The sequence below is a fragment of the Centropristis striata genome, chromosome 2 (assembly GCF_030273125.1).
Source record: "Centropristis striata isolate RG_2023a ecotype Rhode Island chromosome 2, C.striata_1.0, whole genome shotgun sequence".
Classification (NCBI taxonomy): Eukaryota; Metazoa; Chordata; class Actinopteri; order Perciformes; family Serranidae; genus Centropristis; species Centropristis striata.
Window position 1 is genome coordinate 20,859,689 of NC_081518.1, and position 15,824 is coordinate 20,875,512.

The following is a 15,824-nucleotide window of genomic DNA, read 5'->3' on the forward strand; positions in this document are numbered from 1 at the left end:
TACCTATTTGAATGAGCTGATAAGGATCTTGTGGCCTACGAGCTGAGCAGGCCCCTGTTTTCCCATAGGCTTGGGTGATAAGTGCAGATAAACACACATTCAGTACTTTAAATACAGTCAAATCAGGTGGCATGTTAGCATGCTAACATAACAAGCAGGTTTTGAGATGAAATTTGAAACACTGTTTCTTTTGTTGTTTTAAAAATAAAGTTAGCTTGAATTTTGAATGGACGGAGCAAAACCGTGGTGCGCCCGGTGGAAATCCCCAGTAAGAACGAGTCGAATCGGCACAGTCCTCCTGCAGGATTCTTTTCCAGCAGCAGAGCCGGAGGGGATGTTAACCCCTTAGCGTCCAGTCTGCAAATTGCTATTAGGCTAACAGTTAGGTCTTTAGCAGTACAGTGTGTATGTGCTGCTGCTGCAGGAGGTGTTCACTTAGTGATCTCTGTTTGTTTACAACAAGCACCAGACAGTCTGTGCACACGCTAAAAACGTTTCCTATTGTTTGTTTAAAAGTAGTGCAATAAAAATACAAATGTTTTCCCTAAAATCATGATAACAATATTGATCAGAGTATCGTGATTATCATTTTGGCATCGTGCAGCCCCAGTACAAAAAGAGTTAAAGAAAATCTAAAGTAAAAAACAAACATTGCTCTTTAGCTATCAAAACCGTGGCGCGCCTGGTGAAAATCCCCAGTTCTTGACGAGCCAGATTACAGTTTGCAAATGCACACAGGGACAAAGACCTTAATTTTTGGAGACATGTCCTGTGGTCTGACAAAACTGTTATCTGGCTGTTCTATGTTTCTTTTGGAGTAATGGCTTCTTCCTGGCAGAGTGGCCTTTCAGTCCATGTCAGAACAGTACTCGTTTCACTGTGGATAATGACACACTCTTACCAGCTTCAGCCACCATCATCACAAGGTCTTTTGCTTTTGTTCTTGGGTTGATATGCACATTTTGGACCAAAGCACGTTCATCTCTGGGACACAGAACCCGTCTCCTTCCTGAGCGGTATGATGGCTGGACATTCCCATGGTGTTCATACTTGGGTATAATTATTTGAACGGATGAATTTGGCACCTTCAGGCATTTGGAAATTGCACCCAAGGATGAACCAGACTTGTGGAAGTCCAAAATGATCTCCCTGATATCTTGGTTGATTTCTTTTGACTTTCCCAGATGTTACACAAAGAAGCAGTGTGTTTCAGGTGTGCCTTAAAATACATCCACAGGTGTGTCTCGAATTAACTCTAATGATGTCAATAAGCATCAGAACCATCAGAAGCTTCCAAAGACATGACAGCATCATCTTGGCTTTCCCAAATTGTTTCAAGGCATAATAATGTTAGTGTATGTAAACTTCTGACTTTGAAGAAAGTAATAAAAAATTATCTAAAAAAATCCTTCTCTCATTATTCTGGCATTTAGCAAATAGAAATAATTTTGGTAATCCTAATGGACCTAAAACATGAAAAGTGATTGTCTGATTTCATGTCAGACAGTGAGAAAAAAAGTGTGTCTTTTTATATAGTGTATGTAAACTTCTGGTTTCAACTGTATGCTTGAGTCTGCTGGTAGCTTATTGCTTCCCTTTGGGGCCTTGCCCCAAACTGAATTCGATGTAAGGATGGAAATGCCTTATTCATGTCACTTGAATGTATTCTTGCTTGACAGCTCCATAGGGACAGAAAATGGTTGTCCTCACACACATACAATAGACTGTGGATGAGAAACACTGATGAATAAGAAACACTGACAAAATACATAAAATAGCAGCTGTCCTCTCATTGAACTGAACTTGCATGTCCTATATCTACACTGTCCCTCCACTGCAAAAGACATTAAGCTTACCAAGTATTTTCTTCTTATATCTAGCAATAGTATCTTAATTATCTTGTTTTGAGTACAATTTAACTACTGACCATAGCTTCATGTGCTTATTTTGAGAACATAGTTAAGTTAAGTACAAAGTTAGTAAAACCTAAAAAAAAGTCATTTTGTAACAAAAATGAGTCAATAACCCTTCACAGGGATTTCAGTCTTGTGTAAAGACTTCTCTTTAGGATTGACATTGTGAGCTTTTTCCATGCTTTTCAATCTATTCAACTGTTTAATATGGTGAGTTGTTACCCAAAATCTTGGTTCCAATTGAGAGTTTTAGTTGCATGTAGTTTGAATGCTATTTCAAAAGCATTTTCTACCACAAGCATCTACCCACAGATACTGAAATGAAAAAAAACGTGCTAGTTTCAAGTATTGCTGGCTTATTTTAATGTTATGTAATTGCTCAAAATAAGTATTTTTGGATTTATTTCAAGACATCCTTGTTTTTCCAGTGCCAAGATATTTTTATTTACTTAAAGAATTCTTACAGAGTAAAATGTACTTACTGCACTGGCAGATAATTACAGACCGAGCACTGAAGGTGCGAGGACCCTATTGTAATTGGTCCGTTTCTTATTATTATTATTCATACCAAAAGTAAATCGCTAATTTGGAGCCTTTATCATATTCAAAAACTCCATTTTGGGAATATACGTCAATCTCCTGTGAAATTTACGTATTCTGGTATTGGCGGGAATGGACCTTGCAAAATGACTCACTAGTGCCCCCTTGAAATTTTCAAAAGAGCCTCACAATATAGGATTTTTTCACCTAGAGACACAACATTTGGTACATACATGTATTATGGGAAGACGCACCAAAAAGTCTCAAGAACCCATACCCGAAAACGAACAGGAAGTCGGCCATCTTGGATTGAATATCGCACTTTTCATTGTTTTTGGCCAATTCCATGCCGCATACGTTATGAACTCCTCCTACAGATTTCACCCAATTCTCTTCAAACTTGGTCAGTAGCATCACAAGGCCTTTGGGATCAAAAGCTATTGAAAGCTTTACTGCCGGTCACACTATGTGGGCGTGGCATGGCGGCAAAATATGGCGTCTCGCCATAAAACAACAGATCTTTATAACTTTTACAGACTTTGTCCCATCTGCTCCAAACTTCTCATGCTTCATCAGAGTCCAGGCCTTAACACTTCTAAATCACCATCTTTCATCAAGCCCCGCCCCTTATGCTTTATCCACGCCCCCTTTCATAAAATGACCACCTTGCATACTTTACATAACTCCTCCAACAGATTTAATCAATTTAAACCAAGATGGCACACTTCCTGTTGGGTTTGAGGTATGGCTCCAAGAGGCTTTTTGGTGCGTCTCCACATGATTCATATGTGTACCAAATTTTGTGTCTCTATGTGAAACCTACTGCTCGGGCTAGGAGTAAAACATGTGACTTCCTATTGCCAGCGGGGGGCGCTATGACTATGTGTCAATATTGACACGTGGGTGTGTTCAGGGCTGGAACCTCATCACGTGTGAGAAATTTGGGACGGATTGGACAATGTATGGTGAAGTTATCCAGTCTGGTGATAGATGGCGAGACGCCATATTTTGCCGGCATGCCACGCCCACATATTGTGAAGGTCAGTAAAGGAGTTGATAAGTTGTGTTCCCCAAAGCCTTGTGATGGTACTTACCAAGTTTGAAGTCAATGGGATTAAATCTGTTGGAGAAGTTATGTAAAGTATGCAACGTGGTCATTTTATGAAAGGGGGCGTGGATAAAGCATAAGGGGCGGGGCTTTATGAAAAAGTTGTTATGTAGAAGTGTTAAGGGCTGTACTCTGATGAAACATGAGAAGTTTGGAGCAGATGGGACAAAGAATGGAAAAGTTATAACGATCTCGTGTTTTATGGCGAGACGCCATATTTTGGCGCCATGCCACGCCCACATAGTGTGACTGTCGGCAAAGATTTGGATAACTTTTGATCCCAAACGCCTTGTGATGGTACTGACCAACTTTGAAGTCAATCAGGTTAAATCTGTAGGAGGAGTTCATTAAAATATGAAATGTGGTCATTTAATGAAAGGGGGCGTGGATATAGCATAAGGGGCGGGGCTGTATGAAATATTATGATTTTTTGGGGCCTTGTTTGTGTCCACCTAAAGAATATAAATCCAATATTTAGTGTCCTTTAAACTTTTGTTCAGTCTCATCTAACTTCTGAGTAAAATCTCTTGCTCTCTGCTGCTGAATTGATAAAATAGTCAGGCGACTTAGGACCAGATTTGAGAAGAATGGGGACACGTCGGACAAAAGCACCAATTTTTTTCTACTTTCTCTCTATCACCATAGGTTTCAATATTTGGTAGGAGCCACTTCATCAAGATTGCGGATGGGAGATGGCAGCCATATAAAGTCTATGAGAACCAACATATCTTCCATGCCACTTAGAAGGTCAATCTTGGTGTCAAAATCTACATTTTCTGTGTCAAGCAATCATTTAAAGCTATTGAGAATATCACTAGATGATTATTTGATCAAATAGATATGTTCATTTTCGACATGTTTTTACGTAATTCCAAGTTTCCTAAGTGGTCGGACATATATTGATATAGGTTTTCATGTAATTTTGATCTCAACAAGTTATATAATGTACATCAGTAAAAATTCTCACTGTAAATAATTTGTTGATCAATATCTGACGTGACATTAAAGCTTTCCCTTGATTTTATTTAGCATTGTGCATGGCAGCTAATCCGCACTCTCCCGTGAATATAGATTCCAAACATTTTCAACTCAGGATTCCTGCTGCAGCACTTGAAGACCTAACAGTCTCGGTGAAAATCATGAACATGGTACAGCTCATAGCAAAATCCAAAAGCATTGAATACATATTTTCTTTGACCCTTTATAACATATACAATCTAAAGTCAGTGTGGAGAAACCATGATATTTTTATCTGGACGCATTACTGTATTGAAGCCTCATTATGGCTATATTATTCATTCATATAAAAGTTAAATATATTTAGTTTAATAAAGCATGTCCTTCTAATCTTCACAGACATAGCTTAGATTGGCTTCATGAGAATCAACCTTATTGCTTTTTTCTTCAATACATGTTGTTGTTTGATGGTGAAATGTTATAAAGATGTAAAATAAATGCACATCAAAAAATTGGAAATAAATCCAGCAGCAGCCTTAAGTGGCCTCAACAGAGTGATATACCCCTAATATGATCCTTTGATCATTTTTATTAGACAACTTTAAAAGGGAGGACAAACCTGAGCCTACAACCATCAACTTCAACTTCATTGTTTAACCCTTTGATGCACAACATGGGTCTAAAGTGACCCGACAGAGTTTTTATGTTCTATATCTTTGCAATAAATTATTTTCATCATTCATTATTCCAGGTTTTCCTCAATTAGTTTGTTTTTGATCATCATACATCCTAATTTTATGTTTTCCTTTATTCATTTTTTAATAAAATCCCATTTTGTGTCACTACTCTTTGAATGCACAACATGGGTCAGAAATTATCCATATGCATTTTTAGCTTTCTAGCTTGTTAAGCTAATTACATAGCTAACTTCTTGGCTAAGTAGCTTACTAAGCTAACTACTTAGCTAACGTCTTGGCTAAGTAGTTAGCTTAGCAAGCTACTTAGCCAAGAAGTTAGCTATGTAATTGTACAAAACCTTTTTTTCTTCACAAAGTATGAGAGGCAAAATGGAAATAATGATCTGTTGTTATCAAAAACAAGATATTTAAAGAACACTTGGAATATCAGAAAATAAGTTGAAATCAAAAGATAGAGCACAGAAACACACAGCAAGCATTAAATAACATGGGGAATTAATGCGGGTCATTTTTGACCCATGTGCATTAGAAGGGGTGTCAATATGTTGTGCATCAAAGGGTTAAATAAAAACCCTTTTTGTATCACTACGCTTCTAATGCACAAGCTCATTTTTGACCCATGTGTGTAAACTTGATGTAATAATACAAAAAATATCTTTCAACATAAAGTATGAAAGGAAACATGGATATAATGATCTGTTGTAATATTAAAAAAAGATGTATGGGTCATTTTTGACCCATGTTGTGCATTAGAAGGTGTATATATGATGTGCATCAAAGGGTTAATTGATCTGAAGGTGAGATAGCAGCACAAAAGCAAATTCACCTGGATGTGTGAGACCTAAGTGTGACCTTATGGGTAGTGGGTACAGGGTCATGGTCGGGTCATCGCTCTGGCACATCCCCATCCAGAGGAGGGGTGTGTTAATCCTCCTTAGGCCAAGGAATGCCACCACTGGTCCAGCCGCGGTTAGGTCCCGCAGCCGGCAGCAGGGCCTCCGATGGTAATTGGAGGCTCTGAAGCATTGGGAGGCATGCAAATATCTCCGGCTTTACTCAGATACCCTTCTGTTCCACTTCCAGTCCTCTCCAATCCCCTCATTCCACCTGACTGGAGGAGAGGAGGCGAACACAGCTGCTGGTTTGTTGCCTCCTTCCCGTGGGCCCTGGTTGTGTCAAGGGAAAGGGGGAAGGGCGGGGGGCAGTGCAGCCGATGTTGCCTTGATTAGGGGCTGGGCTTCCAGGCCCATGTCATGTACTGTACATCAGAGGAGATCAGCAAGCCAGCCTGAAAGTCAGATGACACCAAGCACATGCACAGCGCTCCTTAACCCCCACACCACATGCCCTCCCTCCTCCTTTTATCCCTTACCATCATCTCTTACTGCCATTTCTCCTCACTCTTACCTACAGCTCGCACTCGCTCACCCCCGCTCCACCCTCATCCAGTTTCATCTTACCTGTCTATCTTACTCTTGAACACATATAACCCCCACTCTCCTGTGGGACAAATCAGAAAAGGCAACCTGCAGAATACTGGTGGTTATCAAGAGACGACGAGAGCAAGAAAGACATGAAAAAAAAAAGAAAGAGGAATGGCGTTTTGGTGGGGGCTGTCTGGGTAAAGGACCAGAACAGACTAGGCACGAGGAAGATGTTTAGACTTGGGCGGAGCACTTGTCAAAACCATCAGGCTTTAGTCTTTGATGAAGACCTTTTGGTTCAGGACTTGAGAGTCACTTGACATTCAGATGGTGTTAGAGGAATAATTGTCAGGAATCCATCTTCATTATTTAGCTGCAGAAATATCTTTAGTTTCATGCTGGGCCATTCTGTCTAGAGTAAGACAAATGCTCAGTGTCATGAAATGTAGTAAAATGTGCTCAGTACCTGAATATGCGAGACAACAACTTTCTTTTTTTAACCCTCTGAAATCTTGGGCTATTATGTCCATTAAAAAAAATCTGTTAAAAATCTTCATCGTGCCATGTTGGTATCAGTTTATTCAGCGCAACCTCACCTACATGTCCTGAAAATTAATTTTTAACTTTGACTGACTTGATCAAAATTTTTAACCCAAAAGAAACATAGAAGGAAAACATAAAATCTAATCTTTAAAATAATGTTTCACACACAGAAATGTACATGCTGCAAATATGATCACAGGTTGCAAAGATAGCATATAACAGGTAAAATGAGGATAATATCTAGTTCAGTATTTTTATACTAAATATAAATTTTCTCCGGTTTTACTTGGCCGAATATCATTAAAAAAAAAAAAATCTGGTATGCAGTTTCAAGCCACAATTTTAGGGGGAAGCTGATGGCAAGGCTCAATGTTGCTTCATTTTTCTTGTCTTCACGTCATGAAGAAGTAATATACAGGTGGTTTCATGGACTCCAGAGGGTTAAACTTGTATTTTTTCTTCAGTGCAACCATATAAAGGGCGAGGTCTGGTGTATTTACACATATAAAATAAAGAAACAACAGGTACAGGGCATTGACCCCCTGGGGTCCAGTTAGAAAAATAAAAAACATCTCCTCTCTCTTTTTGCAAACAGTAGTGAAAGTAATTTTCTCCATGACACGTATTGAGTTGATTATGTTGATAAAAAGGGAGATGGTGGGAGGGTTCCTTTGGAGCCAGCATTTTGTAATTGTCTTTTTGCTGGCGGCCACACTGCAAACAATTGTCTTGTAAATTAACAGTAAAATTGTGGCAGCAGGGTTGCCAGCATTCTACTGTTAATTTTACAGTTTCCTTACTGTTATTTATTTTACAGTATGTTACTTTGATAAAACCACATACTGAATTACAGTACAATCCTGTATATCCTTGATTTGACAATAAAATACTGATACTGCAAACATCATCTAACAAATAAAACATAGTTCAACTTACCCTGTGATTTGCTCAAGAAATGCAGGATTAAAATGGATGTTCCAAGAAAGGAAAGACCAGAGTTGGCTGAATGTCTCATCTGGAAATTCAGTAGCTTTCCGTATTTTCTCAGCCTCACCGCTGTTGATTCTACCATAACTCCCAGAATGCAATGCTATTTATGGTATATTACAGTATTTTATGGGAAACGGCAAGCTACCTACAAATATTGCCCAGAATGCATTGTTTTCTACACTATAGTACCTTTTTAATGGAAAAAAAGTATGTTACTGTCACAATTTGGCTGTTTTCTTACAGCAATCTGTTACAGTGCAGGAAGATCTTCAGAAGGTATGAGTCGCTCCTATTGAGATCCCTAGGAGTGTGTCCAGGATACATTAAGGTGAAAGAAAAGTCAAGTCTCAGGCCATTTTTCAAGATGGCCGACACCTTAGTGGAGCAATTGAATGATATAATGGTTTATTTGGTGATACAAGCATAAAAATTGGCAGGAGCAGTCTCCATGGGTCACTTAACAAGAAAATTGTCCGAGACATTTGAAATTGTAAGATGGCGGCCATTTTTCAAGATGGCCGACACTTTAGTGGCGCAATTAAATTACATAATGGTTTATTTGGTGATACAAGCATAAAAATTGGCATGAGCAGTATCTGTGGGTCACTTCACAATAACCCACCCACAGTTACTTGAAATTCCAAGATGGCGGCCATTTTTCAACATGGCCGACACCTTAGTGGAGCAATTGAATGATATAATGGTTTATTTGGTGATACAAGCATAAAAATTGGCATGAGCAGTATCTGTAGGTCACTTGACAATAAGCAACGCACAGTTACTTGAAATTCCAAGATAGTGGCCATTTTTCAAGATGGCTGACACCTTAGTCAAGCAGTTAAGTGATACAATGGTTTACTGGGTGATATACGCATAAAAACTGGCATGAGCAGTATCTCTGGGTCACTTGACAATAAGCCAGCCACAGCTACTTGAAATTTCAAGGCGGCAATTTTTTTTTTCAGGATGACTGCCGCCTGCCATGTGGACCTTTAAATTATGAATTTAATCATAGAAATGTATTGGGTTCCTCAAGAGAGGTTGTTTGACTGTGCTTTGTCTGACTCCTTGCCCACGACCTGTCCAGTTTGGTAAAACCTGACAGGAGTTCCCTCCCACCGGCGTAGCTCTCCGGGTTCACCGAGGTACACAGGCTCCCTTACCATGAGGGCTTTTTTAAATTCCTTTTTTTTTTATAACTAACCATTACTACTGCCATTAAACATGCCAAATAAATACTAAGGGGTGGGGAAACACAGTTGTGGTGCTGAACAGACAGTGCTCCAAAATAATAATTGAGCAATGGTTAATACTGAATGGCAATAATGACAGATCCAGAGGCAACAGCAGCTCTGGCTGACACGAAACCATGACAAACAGTATCTGAAACTATACTAGGGAACTAAACTGAAAATGTGAAAGCAATGTTACAAAGTAAAAACTGAACATGTCACAGTAATAGGCTGGTGACAAAATAGAACATAATGCGCCGATGTGGCGAGGGGAAACCGAGCCATAGGCCTACACTTGAAAACACAACAAGGACAACAAGGAATAACACTGGCAAAAGAAACAAGCAAATACGTTCTAGCAGGGGCAACTGAGTCCATATCTGTAGCACTTACACTTTCCAGTACAAGCCTTGGTGCACCCACATTTTGTCAACTCCCAACAACTCTCCGCAATAGGTGGAAGTGGAGTCCAGAAGACTTTCTTCTCCTTGTCCTGTTTAACCCATCCCCAGTCGGACGGGCTCGGCATTTGTGGCTGTCTCTTCAATGCCTGTCCCCACACATATCCAGCCTCATAAGAAGTCTGGGACCTTCTTGACCTCTTGACATGGATATCTTTGGGTCGGCTGTGGCTCAGTTGGTAGAGTTGGTTGGCCCCCAACCGAAGGGTTGGTGACCGTCGCAGCCTACATGTTGAAGTATCCTTGAGCAAGGTACCGAACCCCAAATTGCTCCCGATGCTGTGTTCATCGGTGTGGGACCGGTGGGACCGTTTAGGGTAGCCTCTGCCACCAGTATGAATGTGTGTGTGATAGGGTGAATGAGCGCAGTCTGTAGTGTAAAGCGCTTTGAGTGGTCGCAAAGCGACTAGAAAAGCGCTATATAAGTGCAGGTCCATTTACCATCTTTGGTATCTTCAGTGTCTTTAGCAGCAGTAGATGCCTTTTTTGTGCCCTTTCCAGCTGTGTGTTGTTTAACATAAGTTTACAGCTTGAATGATATTTTGCTCTGTTTCTTGTCAATGTGCTTTCTATGCCATCACCTTCATCTAGTCGGGTTGGACTATGTAAGATAGGCAGAGCACTTATTTTATGAAATAATGGAACATTTCTTGCAATGGTATCATAACCAGTATGATCTTGGTGTCCTGCTGTTTGTTTTCTCAACTGTTATGATGGCTTCTGCAATGTCTGCAGCAAATTCAAAGGCAGAGGCTGAGGGTTTAGCCTTTTACCACCTTTTAATAAGCACTTTGATGTATGGGATACAACTAAGTTCATGCCTTAACCCTACACTTAGTCCGATCGTTCATCCAATGCCATTTTTACCCTTTACGATCTGTACACCACCCGGTTAACTAAAACTACTCAGAGTTGTCGTCTCTTCTTTGACAAACTTTACAATTGGCTGACATTGAACCCCACTCTATGTTTAACAGCAGTCATATATCACCAGTGTGCCTTGGTAGTGCAGATACTCACTCTTGTCTAATCTGTCTATGATCAACAAATCAACACAACTGTATTATGATGTGTTAAAACTTGTTTTCCAGAATAATCTAAAACCCAATACATTTCTATGAGAAAATTGATCTTTTGAGGATCCAGGGGGCAGCCATCTTGAAAATAAAAATTTCAAGTGGCTGGGAGTGTTTTTTTTGTCAACCCAAGTAACTGTGGATGGCTTATTGTCAAGTGACCCATGGAGACTGCTCATGCCAATTTTTATGCTTGTGTCACCAAATAAACCATTATATCATTCAATTGCTCCACTAAGGTGTCGGTCATCTTGAAAAATGGCCGCCATTTTGGAATTTCAAGTAACTGTGGGTGGGTTATTGTCAAGTGACCAACAGAGACTGCTCATGCCAATTTGTATGCTTGTATCACCAAATAAACCATTATATCACTTAACTGCTCCACTAAGGTGTCGGCCATCTTGAAAAATGGCCGCCATCTTGGAAATTCAAATAACTGTCGGTGGCTCATTGTCAAGTGACCAACAGAGACTGCTCATGCCAATTTTTATGCTTGTATCACCAAATAAACCATTATATCACTTAGCTGCTCCACTTAGGTGTCGGTCATCTTGAAAAATGGCCGCCATCTTAAAATTTCAAATGTCTCAGACAATTTTCTTGTTAAGTGACCCATGGAGAGTGTTCATGCCAATTTTCATGCTTGTATCATAAACTGAAAGATTCTGGCAAAAATGAGCACTTAGCCACTCCACTAGTAGCATACAGAGATGTTTCAGCATTTTGCTGGTGTTTCCACTTTTACTTGAAATGATCATTTAACTAACATTACTATCTGTACTGTTGTCATCTCTCTTTGTGAAATTTCTTCCTCTCCACCATGACTCCTTGCAAGTTTCCAGCAGCGTAGATGCACAAGTTTGACATTATTATTTTGCAATGTGCAACGGTCAGACAAACTTGTCAACATTGATAAAAATTAATTGACAAGCTCAGAGACATATGATTCCAATGGATTTGACAACGTGTAACCAGTTCTCAACTGCAACTGTTTATCAAGTCGCATCCCTACTTATGAGTGGTGAGAGGACTGGAGCATACACTGTAAAAAAAAAAAAAAAAAAAAAAAAAAGTGTTGTTTTTACAATAAAAAAAATGGCAGCTGTGGTAGCCAGAACTTTACCGTTACAAATACGGTGCAACTTTTCCAATATTACAGTAAAAAGATATTGGCACTGTTGATTTCATGTTTAAGCCATTTTATTGCATTTTTCACCGTATAAATAAAACGTTTTTCCATCAAAAGAAACACTGTTCTGTCATGATTGACAAGAAAATACTTTATAAATGAAAACGCATAAATTAAAGATTTTACCATTAAAGATTACAGTATATTTTTGCTAGAGATATGGTGTACATTTAACAGTGAGAAAAAGTATTTTTTACAAAAGATAAATGCAAAACTTACAGTGATAGCTTGTATATATATATATATATATATATATATATATATATATATATATATATATATATATACAGTATATACTGTGAATTTTACAGTCAAGTAATGTATTTTTTAGAAAAAAACCCTATTAACTCTAAAAAATACTGTTTGGCTGATATATACATTTATTGTGTTTTATTGTTACTGAAACTGAATTAGCCCATTTATAATTTTACGGTCCTTTACTGTAATGGTTTAGCAGTTTTTCACTGTAAAATTAAAAAAACATTTTTACAGTGTACTTATCAATTTACAGCCTTCAATATTGCCAAAAAAATCTCATTTAATTAATCTTTATACAAACATTCATGTTTTACCCCAAAATGTTTTTTTCACTGCTGATGAAGAGTGGTATAAATCAGGGAACTCAGATAGCTGTAGAATTATCTAACGAATCATCTCCCTCAGTGTAGTGAGGTATCTGTGGTTGCCATGGTCACATGGCAAGCTGCGAAAGCATATTGAAAAATAGGAACCATTATGGACTCTGACAGCAGCTGTCCTTTCTTTACTTGCCGCTGCTGCAGACCTCAGCAACACAGCTGGCATTGTATTAATATTGGAAACAATACACTGTAAAAAAAGTCTGCAGATTTTACAGTGAAAAACTGCTAAACCACGACAGTTAAAGACCGTCAAATGATAAATGGATTAATTCAGTTTCAGTAACAATGAAACACTGTAAATATATATATCAGCAAAAACAGTATTTTTACAGTTTTGTTTTTTGAAAAAATACATTACTCCACTGTAAAATACACTGTAAAATGTATTTAATGTAATATATATACAGGCCACCACTGTCATTTTTGCATTTATCTTTTGTAAAAAATACTTTTTCTCACTGTTTAATGTACTAAACATCATATCTCTAACAGAAATATACTGTAATATTTAATGATAAAATCTTTAATTTATGCAGCATTTATAAAGTATTTTCTTGTCAATTATATGGCAGAACAGCGTTCCTTTTATTTATACAGTAAAACATTGAATAAATTGGCAATCTTAAACGTGAAATCAACTGTGCCAATATCTTTTTACCGTAATATTTTAAAAAGTTCCACCGTATTTATTAAGGTAAAGTTCTGGCAACCACCACTGCCGTTTTTTTTACCGTAAAAACAACGTTTGTTTTTGTTGTTGTTTTCAGTGTAGAGGTGGCTGTCTAAAAGTAACCTTTTTTACAAGTACCTTTTACAGATCATTTACATAAAGAAATGTTAACAATTACAATTTTGTTTCCATTATTTGGATTGCACAACTTTTTATTCATAAATACTGTCACAGAATATGGGGAGTAGATTGCAGAATCGAATGCTGCAAATATATTTTGTTATTGTAGAGTCCTTACAATTTTTATGGAATCATCTCCCATTTTGACACTATTTATGGTCTGCTTTTTCTCTGCAATAGTAATTGAATGTCTTTACATTTTGCTACTACCTCTCTATGAAGTAGCTTTCATTGTTAGTGGCTGTGTTACAGTCCATTGTTACTGCTTGTTATTTGATGTCATTGAGTTTTTCACAGTTCATTCTGTATCCATTATCAGAGCTGGATTAAGTTTCTGCCAATGCTAACATTTCCTACTGCTGCTCCTATGGTGGTCCTCAAGTGCAAATCACAACTGCAAATCAGAAAAACACAACGGCAAATCAGAAAACATGTATTTTTGGATGTTCCGTTGTGATTTGCACTTCAGGGCGACCGTATGCTCCTGCCTCACATTAAAAGTGTTCACCGGCAACGTACAGGATGGCTTTTACTGTCCAGCAGTCACAGGAAATACAGTCTAGTATTTGTCATAGAGGTTAGTGCTGACCATGATTGCTCATCACAAATGTGAGCATTTTAGTCCCTTTTTGTCAGTGGATCAGTCTGAAGTATGTCAGCAAGTAATGGAAGAGTGAGATGAGGCCACAGGCTGCACACCTCCACCGCCTCAGCAACACAACCAACGTAGGTTGAAATTATATTGACTGACTTTTGTCGTTTTTTTTCCACATAGTTTTGGCAACTAAACTTTCACTTTGACTTAGACATAACAGCTGTTATGGCCATTTAATCAGCTGATAATATTCAAAACAGGTGTTGAGAATTACCTTTGCAGAGATGCATCATATTTTCTCCCAAGCCACTCAGAGCAAAAGAGGGCTCTTTAGAAAAAGGGGCTTAAAGAGACAGGCACTAAAGTGACTAGTGAGTAGTGTTTTAGTGAAAAAGGGCGTTTTCACACCTGAAAGTTCGAACCAAGGTCCGTTTTCTGTTACATTGTATACATTTGGTCCTGTTGGTTTTGGTTTTATACCGCAAAAGGAATAACGGACTTTACAAGACAATTCTACTGGACACGTCATCTCCCTGTGTACTTCCGCGGCTCATTTTGTTTTGGTTACGCTGCGTTGTTAGGCCGGCCGGCATCTGACATCAGAGTTACTTCCTAAACGTGTTTACACTAAATGAATCCAGCAAGCCACCTTTTACCTGTGGTAATACTTCTGCTGGTCTTTTGCTACAAGCAGCACCAGCTTAATGAGGATTACATGAGAGTGCTTTCTATTAGCAAGATGAGCCTCCTCATCATGCCAAAATTGTATCGCCGTCGACAGGAGAGGAGGAAAAAACGGCTCGCAATCCTGACAGTTATGGCAATTAATGTCATTAATACGAAGGTCCGAACTATAAAAAAGTTGTTTTCACACTGCAAAAGGTTGGGACCTTGGTAGGTTTGGTCTGGACCAAGACCACCTCTTTTGGTCGGACCAAACATTGGTCCTTTGGTGCGGACCATGCTTTAGGTTGGAATCAAACCGAAAAATCCTAAAGTCCAGACCAAACCAGATAGGTGTGAAAGCACCCTTAAGGTATATTCAGATAGACAGTATAAGCAAAACAATGTGCTTTTTTTTCTTCATCTTCCCAACCTCTCCTTCACCATGTTTCTCCCCCTGCGTCTCCTCAGCTGTGTCGACTCCGAGCCAGGACCGGTTCTAGGCAGCATATATGAGGGGGCAGTCAGAAATGTGAAGGGGGCATCATGTGGACACATCATGCTCCAGAACTTTTTTTTCTGTGCTTACAGTAACGATGCTTTCTGCATTGAAAGGGGTCTATGTTTTGTTTTTTCAGTGTAGAGGCGGCTGTCTAAAAGTAACCTTTTTTACAAGTACCTTCTACAGATCATTTTACATAAAGAAATGTTAACAATTACAATTTTGTTTTCATTATTTGGATTTCACAACTTTTTATTCATAAATACTGTCACAGAATATGGGGATTGCAGAATTTAATACTGCAAACATTTTTGTTATTGTAGAGTCCTTACAATTTTTATGGAATCATCTCCCATTTTGATGCTATTTAGGCTTTTTCTCTGCAATAGTAATTGAATGTCTTTACATTTTGTGACTACCTCTCTATGAAGTAGCTTTCATT